Raw genomic sequence first — 15,763 nt, 5'->3', positions numbered from 1 at the left:
CAATATATTCAAAAAGCCAATCTATAATAGTTAATAATCAAAAATCACTTCATATTCCAATCAGGACCACAATAATAAAAATCCAATTGAAGCATAAAATTGGGCTGATTAACCACTTCATGTTGGTTACTAATCGAGAGCTCTTATTGTGAAAGGCAAGTGGCAGAAGTTGGTCTTTCGTGTGTTCAGCATTTGACCGTGCGTACCACAAAACAATAGTTGTTTTTTTTCTGCTTATTTACTACATAACAAAGCCTTTTAATTAGCATTTAATCTGTTAATCACACATGAAGTTTCACCCATTATCTAGAAGAGTGTTTTCGGCAACTGGTGGACATTATTTTACAGTTTCTCTTAATTTACCTGTCTTTACTGCATACCATTATTTAGTTCTGCATTTAGTATTTATAAGGTGTGATCTAAATTGATGACACTTGATCAATGGGCATCCTTACATAAAAATGCAGTTTCACTCTGAACTGCTTCCCAGGACTGCTGTTAAAAGCACAAAGTAAGCACACATTGCATGCCAGCGATCAATGGTTTGGACTAAGAGGAATGAGTGTTTGACTCAGTGACAGAGACGCCATCAATACAAAAACGCTCACCCTAAACAAGTCGGAAAACACCTTCAGTTCCTGCAGTTTGTCTCATTGATTTCTATTAAGCCTGACACAGATTCTGCAGCATTTAGATGTTTAATTCCATTTCAGGCTAAGTCGTTACAAAGACGAGCTTTTAATTAAGCAATCACACTGGCGTAATCTGAATGATTCAGTGACTAAATTAGAGCCAAGTTGGTACTGTTTAAATGCTGGCCAAGTTTGCGCTTTTTTTTCCCCCCCAGTTCCCAAGAAAGCTGCATCTGAAGTGTATGATTTCACAAATAACAACTGCACATCTTCCCAGCGAAACTTGTAAAGAGCAAAAAAAAAACAACCAAAAAACAAACAAGCCGAGAGAGAGTGTGTGTGTGTGTGTGTGTTGTGTGCGGAGTTCAATCGCAAACGCTACAAATTTAATTAAGTTTGTCAAAGAACTTGAAGGGAGTGGAGAATTCACAGTTGACCTGTTTTCCACCGCAAAAGCAAAAAGTTTATTTTAGGAGCACACAGACGCAGATGTGTCTGAGAATGTACTGTGGAGGCGCTCTCACCTCTCCAGACCTCTGTGAAACACTGCCACTCTTTATCGTGTGTGTGTGTGTGTGTGCGTGTGTGCATGTGCGCGTGGTTTGCCATTTTCCCCAGATGAGTTCACGCACAGAGACATTTTGATTGCAATAAGTCAGACAGTCAGAAATGTTTGTTGTGGCTTTCATCAATTTCTCAGTCAGATAATGGTTCTTATGCAAAAACCTATAAGAATATTGTGTATATTATAAACGTGTTGATTGTCCTGCTTGAAAACAATATTGATTTAAAACAACCACCTTGCAAACTGTAGGTCAATATTGTTGCATCTAATGATTCATTAACTGAATGCTGCTAAAGAAAATACGTTGATGAAAACCATCTATAAAGGGGAATGAAGGGGAGAGCTTTTTGGGGCCCATCCATAAAGTCAGCAAACTGATGGTCCATTGTTTTATATATATATATATATATATCTGTGATAACCACATTTATTTATTTATCTGAATAATATCCACTGTTATCCATTTGTGCCATAGTATATAGTCATTTTAAAGATGTAAATCCTTGTTTTAATCAGAAATAAAAAAGTGTTAAAAGTGACCAAAAATGGTGGGGAAGGTGGTGAAATTGTATTTTAAAAACCACAGAAATTGCAGAAGTTGCAAATTAGAGTGGTAAAAAGGGTTCAAAGGGTTAATATTGGCTTAAAAATTGCACAAATTTTAGTTTAAACTGGTTTGCGCCATAGTACATAGTCATCTTAAAGATGTAAATCCTTGCGTTCATCACAAAAAAATGGGTTAAAATTGACCCCAATTGGTGGAAAGGGTGGTAAAATGGTATTTTAAAAAGTGGTTAAAAGTTGCATATTAAAGTGCTAAAAGGAAGTTTAAAAGTGTCACTATTGGAACAATTAGTTTAAACTGGCAAATAATGAGCGCGGCAAAATCGTAAATGGAGTTAAATTTGCAAAAAAAAAAAAAAAAGAATGTGTAAAAAGACGTTAAAAGTGACAATGGGTCAACATAAATGCAACGTTAGGTGGGAAAAGTGGTAGAAAAGGTTTACAAGTGCCAAAAATGTGCAGAAAAGGCAATGAAATTTGATGGAGAAGTGGAGGAAATGGGAGTAATATAGCAAAAATGCATTAAAATGAGTAAAAATATGGCAAGAAAAGGTGATTAAAATAGGTTAAAATATGGCAAGTTTGGTGTAGTTGCAGAAAAATAGTAAAAATATGCAAAAAAATGTCAAAAAAACTAATTGTTCAAAACATATTCTTAGTTTCTTAAAGTCATCTGGTGACCCCGGCCCAGGGTTGAGAACTCCTGCTGTAGTGGATGTGTGGATAAAGGATGTAAATAAGTTTAGGATTTTACTGATACTTGTGTTTACAAATGAAGAATTAATTTCATGGTAAGTTTATTTCTGATGTGACTGAGCCTTATTTAGATAAAACACACGGTGGAGCTTTAAGCTGCCATTACATTTGATGAAGGGCTTTTTCTGGATCACTCACCAATGCCTCCCTGGAAGTAATACACACACAACCTTGGGTTTGTCTCCTGAATTTGTGTTGTTTGCAGTTTTTTGTTGCTTCACACAATTCCCACAGAATCTTGTATTTATGTGATATTACTGTTGAATACATTGTTGTCATTTAACGACCATGCATGTGAATTGCCAAGCGTGAGAACAGCTTTGGTTTTATTCCTTCAACAACACCCAGCCATGTCAATTTACACAGTAATACCAATATATTTTGTATCTGTGTGACAAAATGACACTGATCTCCATTTATACAAATTGATTTCCAATAACACAACGGTAAAGGCTGTATTTCAACGATAAAGTTAAACAATTAGTTATTTTTTCATCTTTTGTAAAGAGATTAACCCCGAACCAACTATTTTAGCTGATCTGTTGTTCCCTGTGAGCTCTTAAAATAAGCGGTTACTTTACAATTTTAATATTTTTGAAGAATGTGATGGAGTTTCCTTGCCATTGCTCTGTCAAATACCGTGCACATTATTGTGCTGGTTCATTTTAAGCATTAACCTCCAAAATATGGTATTTGGAGTGTATTAAACCTGTTGTGATTAAATTATGTATTTGTTTAGTTTTGTGGAATACATGAAGTTGTTACAACCAGTATTTACAAAGACATAGAAAAAAAATGTAAAAATTGCCTTAGAAAAGATTAGTATTATCATTATTTATTTATTTATTTTGTTTTTTTACCCCAATGTTCTGTTATTAGAGCAACTAAAACTTTTTTTTGATAATATCTGTATGATTTTATTTTGCAATATTAAACGTTTCGCCCACAAACGTGCGTCCCCGACATTTAAAACTGAGACTACGGATGTTAATCAAGCCGCGACTTAATCCGGGCTTGATAAGATGTTCTGTTTAACAAGCTGGCTTTAGCGGGTGGGCTCGATCAGGTGAAATGAAGAGAAACTGATTGCTCGGGGGGTGATTGTGCTGATTGCATTTTAAATTTAAAACTTTCCTCTCAGCAAATCATCCCCACCGGCTTTTGCACAGGGTAATATACAAGGCCCAGTAAATGCCAAAGTCCCAGTAAGATGCGAGAGTAGAATTAAGTGTGTTTTAATGACCCTGAATCAACAGAACGCCACATAATCTTTTACGAAAACGAATAATCTAGGCTGGTGTTGAAAGCTGAAGAGCGTTTAACGTGATTTTTGGTCTGAAAAAGGCTGTTTTGATACTATTGTGTGTTTTCTCAGTGGCATTAATCTTCAACATGTTGTCAAGGTTTAATGAAATTATCAGGTTTTGTCAGAACAGGAGTTCAGCTTTCCTGACCTTCTCGCTCTCCTTTTTTTTTCCAGCTGTGGCTGGAATTCACAATGACTGAGATCCGTGTTGCAATTTTGCCCTCTAGTCAAAACATTATGGATGCTTGTGCTACAGCTGTCACATAAACGACAGTTGGAAAAATACAATGACGGGCATTTGCATGAAATATGGCATTGGTTAAGTGATTTGCATACCGGGGGGGGGGGGAATTGCAGCTGTATCAATGTCATTTATTGAAGATGATACTTTGTGTCATATAATTCAAGAAAGACGTTGAATATGTAGAAAACCTGAACAAGTGGACATATGTAGATTTAACATGTCCAATTACTGCTTTTGTTCCTGATTGCTGTAAATTTGTCATCTGCAATCACGTTTGTAAAAAAAAAAAAAAAGTGTGTTGGGGAAGCAATGCACTAACAAGGGGAACTTCCTATGATTCAACATGTGAAACTGAGACTGTAGTGTTCCAATAGAGGGCAAGCTAACATTTAGATGCTTTGGAATTGCATGCAAGGCACTGACTCACATATAAGTTTGATGATGAGCAGCCATTCAAACCCTGTATTTATATGTGTTTGTGTACAGACATCATAGTCTGGTGCAGATGTAACTGTTTTAATGTAATTGTCATTTATTTATTCATTATTTCATTCATCTTCTGATGGATTAAACACAAAACTAAATCACTCACATTCTCATTCCCTCTAACCCTATATCCTAAAAGGCCTGTACTACAAGGCTAAATATGTATATCCAGGATATCTCATCATTAGCGGGCTTCACCTAACCAAATATTCTCCGTCAGAGAACAGCTGTACTACGAAGCAGGATATATGTAAACACTAAACCCAGGTGATGTCAACCTGGCGAGGTGCGCACTCTAGTGAAACAGGCTGAGATTGCAGCGTCAAACCAATCACAAAGACGGCAGAACTGTGCAGACTTACATCACAAATGAGGAATAATTCTTTTAAAATATGAAAAATTAAAATCCATAATTCAGACCAAAAACAACACTGTCGCTGCAGTAAAAGCAGGAAAAAAAATATTGCAGGAAATGATGACTGTTAATGCTTAAATTAGTGAGATTATACAATATTCATTTCTATTCAGGTATCCGTCTCATTTCTGGTGACAATAGGTGGACAATATTTGCATTTTATACAGCTTGTATTATCTTCCAGGACTGAGGCTCTCTGTGTTGCCACAGAATACATGAATTAATTAATTAATTATTTAATCGATCAGCCGATGAATGTAGGTCAGTACATCAGATAAAAATCTATATGTTTCTTATAGGATGTCATCGGGCAAATGAAAAGATTGCATTGATGCCTAAATATTCTCTCTCCTGAGATCAGATCCACACAGCGACGTGTTCATAGAATGATCCACGATTTCTTGGGCAGGTTGTTTTCCAGAAGAACTGATTGGTCAGGAGGCGGGACTTTCATACTCATTCACATCCTTGCCAGAACAAAACCTACTTCCGACCAGGTTAGCCGTTCAGCCTAAGTTACCATGGTGATTTAAGCTGGTAAGAAGTTAACCAGGGTTGTAGTACAGCGCACCCCGAATAAATCCCGGCAGTTAACGCGATAAGTGTAAATCCAGCTTTGTAGTACAGGCACAAATAATTGTTAGGTTTGTTGTTTTGTTTTTGGAAGTTTTCAAGCATTAGCTGGTCAATGGGGAACTGTTCTATTGGTTAAGCTGGACTTAAATCTTTTAATACGAAAAATAGCTTTGTTGATTTAGTGTGTAAGTATATAAGGGTGATATCTTTATAACTTTTAATGAATTAAAGTACAGCTGAATTGCATTAAGATTTTATAACATGCACGGTGGAGACATTAAAAGTTGTAAAAAGGGTCCGTCGTCATTCTATAAGTAAAGCCAGTCTTCATCCTAACTGCCCACTTCTCATCCCGCTAACAGCCATGACAGTAGTCCTTATAAAAACTATACTGTTTAAAAGATAACCCGATTAGAGGAAAGTAAAAACCTCAGCAGGCCTTACCGTGAGGTCAAGGGTGTGAAAGTCATGGAACATCCTCTCTCCTGAGACCTGTGACAGAGCAGCAGAGATGAGACGTCAGTCATGATTAGACCACAGTGCAATTACAGAGCAGCTCCTCTGACAGTGATTGATCAATGAGGAACTTCTTTAATGAAGACAAGGACTCAGGGGCTCCCAGGAGCAAATTGGTAAAAGTAGGAAAGTGTGTGTGTGTGTGTGTGTGTGTGTGTGTGTGGGTTAGAGTCCCAGACAGCTAAGTCACTAAGAAGATCATCCTATCTGCTGCTGAAGCTCCTCCATTGGGCAGAAAACACTATAAGCACATTTAATACAGGTAGAATTAAAGCCAATGTTGCAAAGCTACAGCTTAAAACTGCAAAAAATAAAACTTTTTCACCACTTTTTTTTATTCTCGAGCGCCAAAAATGACTTGTATTTCTAAAACGACAACAAATTAAATTTATATATATATATATATTTTGAACAGTCACTGTGTTTTATGGCGCTTAAAATATTTGGACATTATGTACATTATATTAAGAATTGTATTTTTTTTCAAATGAATTTTGGAAAACCATAATGGAAACTGTAATGTACACAAACAACTCTATACAATGTATGATTATTTAATTTTTTCTTTCACATAAAAAAATAAAAAATATGCTATATATGATATTTGAATAAATAAATAAAAATAAAAAAAACAGTGCCCTGATTGACATTAAGTGTTAGCATCACCGTTGGGTTGTTATTGCTCAGTGTGCAGCCACAGTTCCTGTATGTATCCTCATGAGTATTTGTCCAATTACACCTCATTACCGAAGCACTGGTTATACTCGGCAGTGTTATGGATGAAAAATAAAAACAGACATCACCTTTAATTAAATATGTTAAACTAACCTTAGAAGGGGAAATACATTAATTGTTTGTGAGGACATTTCTTACAAATGGTTGTCCTCAATTAGCATTGTTAATGTCTCGCCCGTTATCACTGCTTAGTAAGCCTTTTTTTTATTTTTTTATTTTTATTTTTTTATGAATTGAGAAAAGTGCCATGCAGCTCAGGTTATTATTAAATACACTCAAAACAGACACAGATGCAAGATCGTAGGAAATGCCTGGAATCACAAGGAAGAGTACAGGCAGCATGGTAAAACTGGTGCAGACATGATCTTGTGAACATCAACATTGAGTTTTATTTTGAAAAAAAAAACAATGCCTGTTACTGTTTGTAACCAGACAGGCATTTTAATTACCGGTAGTTCATGTCCGTAATATATTTTACAGCTGACAGCCTCGGAAAAAGTCTGACCTATCACTCACTTTTGGTGTTTTCAAGTAGATGCTAAAGACTGTAAACATAGATTTTTATGGAATATTGTTAATATAATACTTAGGATACAATAGTAGTTTAATAATCATTATATCAGTGTTTCTCAACTGGGGGTACCCGATGGCACTACGAGGGAGTGGAAAATGAACAACGCTCCAAAAATATGGAGTCTTATGATATATAATAATAATAATAATAATAATAATAATAATAATAATAATAATAATAACATTAATAACATTAATAATAATAATTGAAATGATCTTGATTAGAACTTTAACTGAAAATACAAGGATCAGTCTTAGTTCCATACCAAGCGGGAGATAATCGGAACGTTTCATTCCACCTATTTACAAAATGAGATTCCATAAAATATGTCACTCATTAATTCCATCATTATGATTTATAGTTGCTTTTTCATAGTATTCTGAGCAAATTGTTGTAGTCGGACAACGGGGGGTACTTGGATTCAGAAATAAAAGAAAGGTTGTACTTGGGCCAAAAAACACTTGAGAACCACTGTATTATATCAAGTATATAGCCTCAAAACTCAACATATTGGACCCACAAACCCTGTGTTGAGTGAAACATTTATGAGTGATTACAACAAATTGTAAGCATTGAGCCATAATGGAGAGATAAAAACATAACATACACAGGTATACTGCATTTTAAGCCATAACTCACTTTCCAGTGGCAGAAGAAGTCTCAAATTCAATTCCTATAACAACATAAGGTCCCCACTCAAAACAAAAACAACAAGTGAAAGCACTGGAGAATGAAAAAGAAAAGGACATTGGGATGTTGTGAAGCTCACTGCTATGTGGTCTTATCTTAATTCAAGTTGCTCGAGGGCATCTATCGAATCTGAGAGATGGAGCAAGTGATTGAGGCAAAAGTACCAGCTGAGCTAAGTATGGCCTTAACAAAAACCTCAGGAAAATGGCATTGTTTTAAAATGTTTGGGTCATTTATAGTTTGAAATCACTTTATTTTAGATTTCCTTTCTTCTTTATTTGAAAAAATCCAACCCATGTAATTAGGGGAGTTTTTTTTTTTTTTACTCATTCTCATCAAGATCTTGAGCATGTAGTATCTTTTTTTTTTTTTTTTTTTTGCCTTGTAAATGCTAATGCTCTGTTGTAGAAGCTTTAGAACAAGACTACAATCCAAGGTTGACAGCTCAAATGTATATTTAATAATATCTTATCATGGTATGAATGATGGATTCAATGACAAAATGGGTCTTTCTTTAGTTTCCAGGCCACCATTTGCATCTAAGAGACTTTGACAGCTGTTTATTACACACGTCTTTGTTTTTTCCCAGTGCTGATTTTCTGTGGTGCTTTTTCTTCTTCTTTCTTTCTTTTTTTATTTTTTTACACTGAAAACAGGCTGAACTCAAGAGCCATTTAAACGTGACTGCTTCTGTCGGACTGTCAAGTGCAGCCTCATTGGTAAAACACCACAGAACAAGAAAATCAGGCCCTTGAGGAAAAAAACAAACGAAAAAAAAAAAAAAAAAACCATATACCTTGGTGTTAAAATTCTGTTTTTGATTATTCATTTATTTTATACTCCCCTGCTGGAATCTATGGCTGCCCTGTAGTCTGAGCCACCATAAGGAGGTACACGTGTGCTTTTTTTGTCGTATTCATGTGGTGACGCAGGTGGTCAGGGCGCATGCCAAAAACAGCCAGCCCATAAAGCCACGCATCTGATTGGTGCTTGGACATTTCTTTCTTTTTTTTTTAAAGAAATGAAGCACTAACTCGTCTTCAGACTCACGACTATAAAGAAAGTCGAGATAAAAGGAAATGATTCGCACAATGAAGGTCAACGACAAGCAACGTGGAACCAGACGATGTGAGGAATAGATAATAGGCTCAAAGCTTATTTTTTATTTGCTAATTATTTAGCAGCACACAATGTGTCCCAGGCTGTTTATTATTGAGTGTTTAAGGCACTTAACATAATACTGTCATCAGCCATGTGATGAACCTGTTCTAAAATAACCACCTGAACATTAACTCTTCTAAACACAGCATTAGGGATTCATCCTTCATGCAAGACAACACTTGTTTCACCAGTGATTGTGATGAGAGACAAAGTTTAAAAAGCGCTAACTGCATCTGACCTCACAGCACATTATAGATTCATACTGTTCCCTTCCACTTGCTATCTGTCCCTGCCTTTCAAATCCAGATTACAGAGCTCAACATAATGGAAGAGGGAAAGTCAAACACACATCAGATTGCTGTGTCATGTCAAGCTTTTCCATAGTGGCGTTGTACTCAACAACACAATAGCCGAGACCAGAATGCACAGAGACAAAATCAAAAACCAGAAAATCATATTTTAATCATGACGAGGTTAAAACATTAAAAAATAAAAATAAAAATAAAAACATTATCTCTTTAACGTTAGTTTTTTTTTTTTTTTTTCAATGGGTCATTCCAAATCACTTAAACACATTTTCAGGACATCCCACACACTTCGATCTAAAATAAAAATCTGAATTTCTTAGCATTTTTCTGTGATTATTCTTTATTGACCAAGTAATGTATTGAACACACACGAGGAATTTGTCTTGGTGAACTGTGCTCTCTCTGATAGTGTAAACATTAAATAATAACAATCAACTAGAATAAAGAAAAATAAATAAAAAAGAAGTATAACATAAATATAAAGAGTAGTTAGACTAATATGTGCAAACTAAATAAAATAACAAGATAATAATAATAATAATAATAATAGTAATAATAATAATAATAATAATAATAATGAAATGAAATAAAAATACAATAATAATAATAAGATAATAGTGCAGTAGTGCATTGATGAGTAGTGCAGGTGAACATTTAAATGAAAAAATTATGTATGGGTCGATTTATGTGCATCCTTATTTTTCTTCCATGTTCAGCTTCTAATCTCTCAGAAACTACATCACATAAGAAACTTAAATTTGGTATAGTAATACAGCTCCACCTACTCTCTTAGAATATACAAAATCTTTTGCTATAAATGCTTTCTGATGGACATGCTCGCCTCTCAAAATTAGGGTTTGGGGCTCGAACATGTTTGTGCCTTCAGTAAACAACTTTACATATGTCTCAGCTCCTTGTAATTTGATCAGCTTTGAGCTATGACCATAAACTGTTCAAATCAGGAATAATTAGTCAGATGTATGCATTGGTTCTTGGGTAACAGTCTCTTGAAATCAAAACAATGCTTGTTTTTATTATTTTCATTGGCCCAATATCTGCGTGTGGGAATGTATGAAAAAAGCTGACATTGTGCCTATTGAATAATCACAAATACATTTCAGAACTTTTTGAGGCCAAAGTGCGTGAGCCATTTGTTGAAATAACATAGAATGACCCATTTGACAGACAAAAATAAGGTGTTTGCAAGTCTTTCAAAGCACAACATGCAAGAATCTCAACTCTTGGCAAATTTGTTTGACGAAATTCTGTATTTAAAAGCCAATGAAGTCAGAATTATTCTAAATATCTCAAAGTAAGTCATTTGCCAGGTGAAGGAGGCCTAGAATAAGAGTTCAGAGGTATTTATGATGAGAAATAAAATGGATGTCCAAGTATTGGTAGGTGTTTGACACGTAAGGCACTCAAAAAGATTTCCAAAGAAGCAGAACAATCAGTGAGATAACGATAAATGCTTGAAATTACAACATTAATTATTCAGGAACAGTTCCTAGGGCTTCTCTTTATCATAACATTAATGAAGTTGAAGAATAGCAGATCAATGCTGGTTTAGACTGGTCTTGACGGACTTGATGGTCCAGCCAGGCCAGACCAAGATTTTCCAAATGTAGTCTTGTGTAAGACTGGTCTTGAGTACTACAACTCTACTACATTAAGCTATGGTTTGAATAGTTTAAATAATGACAATTGTTTCTTTGTTTTTATGAATAACTCAGTTTATAAACAAAAAGTCTGTCTGGGGTCCCCAACAAAGTAGCAAAATATTTACAATAAATATACCATAGCAAAAACAGGATAAAATACAATTAGATAAACAAACAAATACAATAATAAAAATGTCTTGATATCCGTACAACAGGGTTTTTCATGTTTTTTTTATATACATGCAAATATGTTGAGTTCCTCAGTTTGTTCCATAGTTGAGATGATCTAAATAAGACAGACTTTTGTAGTACATTAGTTCTCGGCTGATTAATGACCAAATCATCACTAGAAGCACGCCTCGTAGAATGTGAGTGTGTTTGTTTTACATTATCTAATATTTTCAAATTATAATGTCTGAGATTACGCTGCAAAAACAATTTCCCTGGAATTCTTTCAACTGTGACAAAATAATCTATATTCATTAATATCCTTTCACAAGAAGTCTTGCTCATGGGATCAACAAAATTGAACACCCCAGGGCCAGTTGATTTCCAGTCTTTTCACCTCAGAATATTGTTCCATTTGACCTTTAGCATTGACCTTTTCCTGTGGAAGGTTAGTTATTTTTGTCTTTTTTTTCCCCCCACACAATCCCAAAATATATCACACTAAGCATGGGGGTTGGATTTCACAATTCAATGCTAACAGTTAAAGTTCTTGAGAGCTTTAACAGCTGAAAAGAGCAGCGTTGTGGCTGACGGACGTGCTTGCCTCAGCACTTCGGGGCACCCGTTCAAATGTTCTGCTGTCACCCGAAATGGCCCACAAGAGGGACGCCTGAAAGGGGGGCTGGAAATTGGCTTGATACCGAGGGCCGAGGGAACCGCATGGCCATTCATCACATTAATGAGTCTTGTCACTTTATTTAGGAAAAAAAAGTTACTTTCCCCCCCCTCATGAATGGTCCCTGACTATCACGATGCTACACTTAAATGTTGCCAGAAGTCTAATTGAGAAAAAGCAACATGGGGGTGAATCTGCAGTCGTTCAGGAAGCAGGCCAGGTTGAGATGATTACAGCTGAATGTCCCTGCCTTGTATTCAGACTCCACACATCCAAAATTTGGTTCTGTTTTTTGGAATGTCTACATGGGAAAATTTGGACTCTAAATCATTGCTGCTGAAGGACTTGGGTGAGCTTACGGGCAGTCAGAATATTTATCGGACTCAGCATTTGTCTGTGAATGTATCTGTGCCAGAGTTAGATCAACGTGGTGCCAGCCAGAAGCTTGCTTTGGAATGGAAATAGGTTTTGTTCTTGTTGTTATTGTTCTGCTGATGCTTTCTGGCAATCCACAAGATCAGTGTTAACTTGTAAGACTAAAAAAAAGAGAACTATGATAGATTTGGCACTTCTGAATTCTTTATGGTTATCTCTTTCTAAAAATGGATAATGAGCGATAACGCTCCATAAAACTATCCCCCAAACACATATTTTATGCAGATTGAAGTGAAATCAAACCCACTAAAAAAGACTGAAAACCAAAGTGTAGAGAGAAAACTCAAGCCAAAACCTGCAGTTCGATGAGTTTAGACACAGAACAGTCAGAATTATCTGGCTAAACTATATCAGACCACATAAATATTGGATTAGACAAGCTGCAATCGTTCAGCGTGGAATAAAACTAACATGTTTAATGGTCTTATTAAACTAATAAGACACTCTTTAAGCCTACCTACTCCAAAACATACATAAGCAGTAAAAAAATATTAAGACTTACATCATGCTACAATGCCATTTACGGTCCAATGTAGTTTTAAACGCTATGAGTCATCTCTGGCACTGGTGTTGATCCAAGTTGGGTTGAAAAGTTGGAGAAACTAAGTACCGGTTCTGTTTTATGTGATGTCGTACAAACATCAGTGAAGAATAAAGTCACTGGCTTCATCCTATGTGTCTCTTAGTGAACAAAAGGAGATTTAATGTCAATCCAATGGTATCGGACTATGTTACATTTCTCTTTGCTGAGGAAATCCAAATCTGCAATATTACCATTTCGGAGGCGAAGAGATTTAAAACGTGATAGACGGATAAATTCTCAGGACAGGGTGAAATAGATGAATCTCGAGTTATTTACCTTTTTTAATTGGAAATGTCCGTCACTGAGCACCAAGGCAAGTCCTATTCCAAGCTATTATCAGTCTACCTTGATTACTTGAAGGTAATTTATCGGGAGCAATGTGCTGGGTGTCAAAGGGAGCTATTGAATTGGTTCCTGTTTGGTTTTAAAGGGTAAAAACACAAGTGCTGAGGAGTGAAAACAGTTACGCAAATGTCAGTTTGACAATACAACTTTTTTTCAGTTTTACAGACATGCTGATGACAACAAACAGGACTTTACAGAATTTAATGTTTCAATAATTTTCAAGTTAAACTCATTAGTTTGAGAACTTTTTGGAAGTTGTAAGATTTATCTGTTAAAGCTCCAGTATTGTGCTTTTTTCACCCATCTCCATTTGTTCTAAGAACTCCAACAACATAGTATTTGGGGTTTATTTTCCCAAACTCGCCTGTTTTCTGGAGTTTTAGCCCTCTGAAAATCACTTTCATGACCGCTTCTAAGAACAGGCTGTTTTTGGGCCTTCAAGTATATGTGTGACTTTGCCGTTCGCTCTTAGAGAGGGCTTGGCTTGCACTTATACTGTACTGCGTCTGTGTTTGGTGTGTGGGATTCCAACAGCTGATTACCATAGCCATTGTCTTTTTTTTGTTTTTATTTATTTAAATGTTTTGTTTTTTTCATTGAATTACAGATATAAACAAAAAGACACATTTTCACATTAATACAGATTATAGACAAAGTTAAAAGACAAAACAAAAAAACCAAGAGGCTAAACAATGTGCTACAATTAAACAATAGATCGGGCTATTGAAATAATAGTGAATGTCTTTTGCAATCCACACACTCTTGTTATTGTTTTCAGCCAAAAAACTGCACATTACAGTAAAACACATGGCTATTTAAGCGGCTATTGTGATTGTGAGTCTGACAAATGCTGCTTAAGGGTGTGTGTTTATCACAGCAGCAGCGGAGTAAACTGTCAGCTGGTTCAAACACTTACTGGGGTGTTAAGCTGCTAAGTTACTTCCTTCTCCTCCTCACCACTTCTGACAACAGGAATAGTCCATTGTTTTTTTCCTACCGCTGCATCGCATTGGGTCACAAACATGTCAGATCACCATAAAGGCGATACAACATTGTAGTATAACGGCTCCTAAAAATGAAACTGATTGTGAGCAATCACGCTGCGCTTCTGAATATCTTTGTACTATATGTAACAATAATACTTTCACCATGTTTGTTTTTACTTGTGAGGTAGTGTGAGAGGCAAAAGCTCACATTCTTATAGGGTAGGAGGAGCCAGGATTGACATGAGCAGGAGTTTCCACATTATGAGTCATAAGGGGGCAAAAATCCAACTCCATCATTTGGATCTGACTTTTTACAAAATGTGGAATAACGAGGGAGGAAGAAAACAGAACTTTTTCTACTTTGACCCTCTGAATGAGGCTAAAGGGATGTATATCACTGTAGCAAAACCATTATAAGTGATTTTTTTTCACAATACTACCCCTTTAATGCTTATTCAATTTCATCATATGCTAAATAGCAACTTTCTAGCAAGTACTTGTGTATTGTTTACTTCAGCTTCAGTTATAATTGCACACCAGGGACTCGTCCATCATTTCCACCTGCTCTTTAGCTCCCAGTCCATGGTTTGCCATTATCGCTGCCCTCCCTGTTTGTCCCAATGAGTGACACTGCAGCTTCACGGTGTGAGATCAGTTAAAGGACACCACTGGGACAGTGCCAGCCTGGCTGATGATGTCACACTGTGTCAGTAAGAAGTGCTTCGATTCCTAAACTGGTGGAAGTGGAATGCTCAGGAAGTGTGTGTGTGTGTGTGTGTGAGGTGGTTGTGTGCACAGGGCGAGTGTGAAATGTTCTCTTAAATAGGATCCAAATGCACATTCAGGAAAACTGCCAAATGTAATATACTTCAGGAGAACTGTTTTGTTGTCAGCGCAGACACATTCTCGGACCACTCCAAGGCACCATTACACAGAAGAACAAATGCTCAGCAAACAATTCAATGATCTCATTTCTTACACATTCGTGCAGCGCGCCGGCTCCTGCCAGCACACTGTGTGCAAGCCTTGATTCAAGTACTCGTAGTAACAGTCTACATCCTCAGAAGTGGTCATTGATTTGTTTTGACTATCACATTACGAAAAGCAACACTTGACTCTGAGTCACCTATGCTCAGAGACATTGATCTCACCAGCTTGTCCAGAGTTTCTTACGACCGCAAATGTGAAGTGAGAACAAAAACACAGAAACAAAAATTTGTTTCTTGCAGAATGAACATTTTAAAGAATTGTTTTACTTCAAATACATTGTTTTGCATTTTGCTTCAATTGGGAAATAATTATTATGAAATAAATAATTCTAGTGTTCTTCTTTGTGTTTACATGGAAATACTAATTCCAAATTGAGGTTTACATGGAAAAT

The 15,763-nt window shown here is 36.1% G+C and overlaps 1 protein-coding gene across 49 annotated transcripts in view; it reads right to left on the bottom strand.

Moving 5' to 3' along the window:
- The window catches only part of LOC114480326 (receptor-type tyrosine-protein phosphatase delta), a 486,676-nt gene that overhangs the window by 251,305 nt on the left and 219,608 nt on the right, over window positions 1-15,763 (bottom strand). For all 49 annotated transcript variants that reach the window (XM_028474351.1, XM_028474374.1, XM_028474368.1 and 46 more), the window contains exon 8: window positions 5,989-6,036. The gene's annotated coding sequence lies outside the window, so the exon portion shown is untranslated. The remainder of the gene's footprint in view (window positions 1-5,988; window positions 6,037-15,763) is intronic.

This window comes from Gouania willdenowi, chromosome 18 (genome assembly GCF_900634775.1).
Source record: "Gouania willdenowi chromosome 18, fGouWil2.1, whole genome shotgun sequence".
Classification (NCBI taxonomy): Eukaryota; Metazoa; Chordata; class Actinopteri; order Blenniiformes; family Gobiesocidae; genus Gouania; species Gouania willdenowi.
The sequence above is the reverse complement of the archived record's forward strand: the minus strand, read 5'-3'. Positions and strand labels throughout refer to the sequence as shown.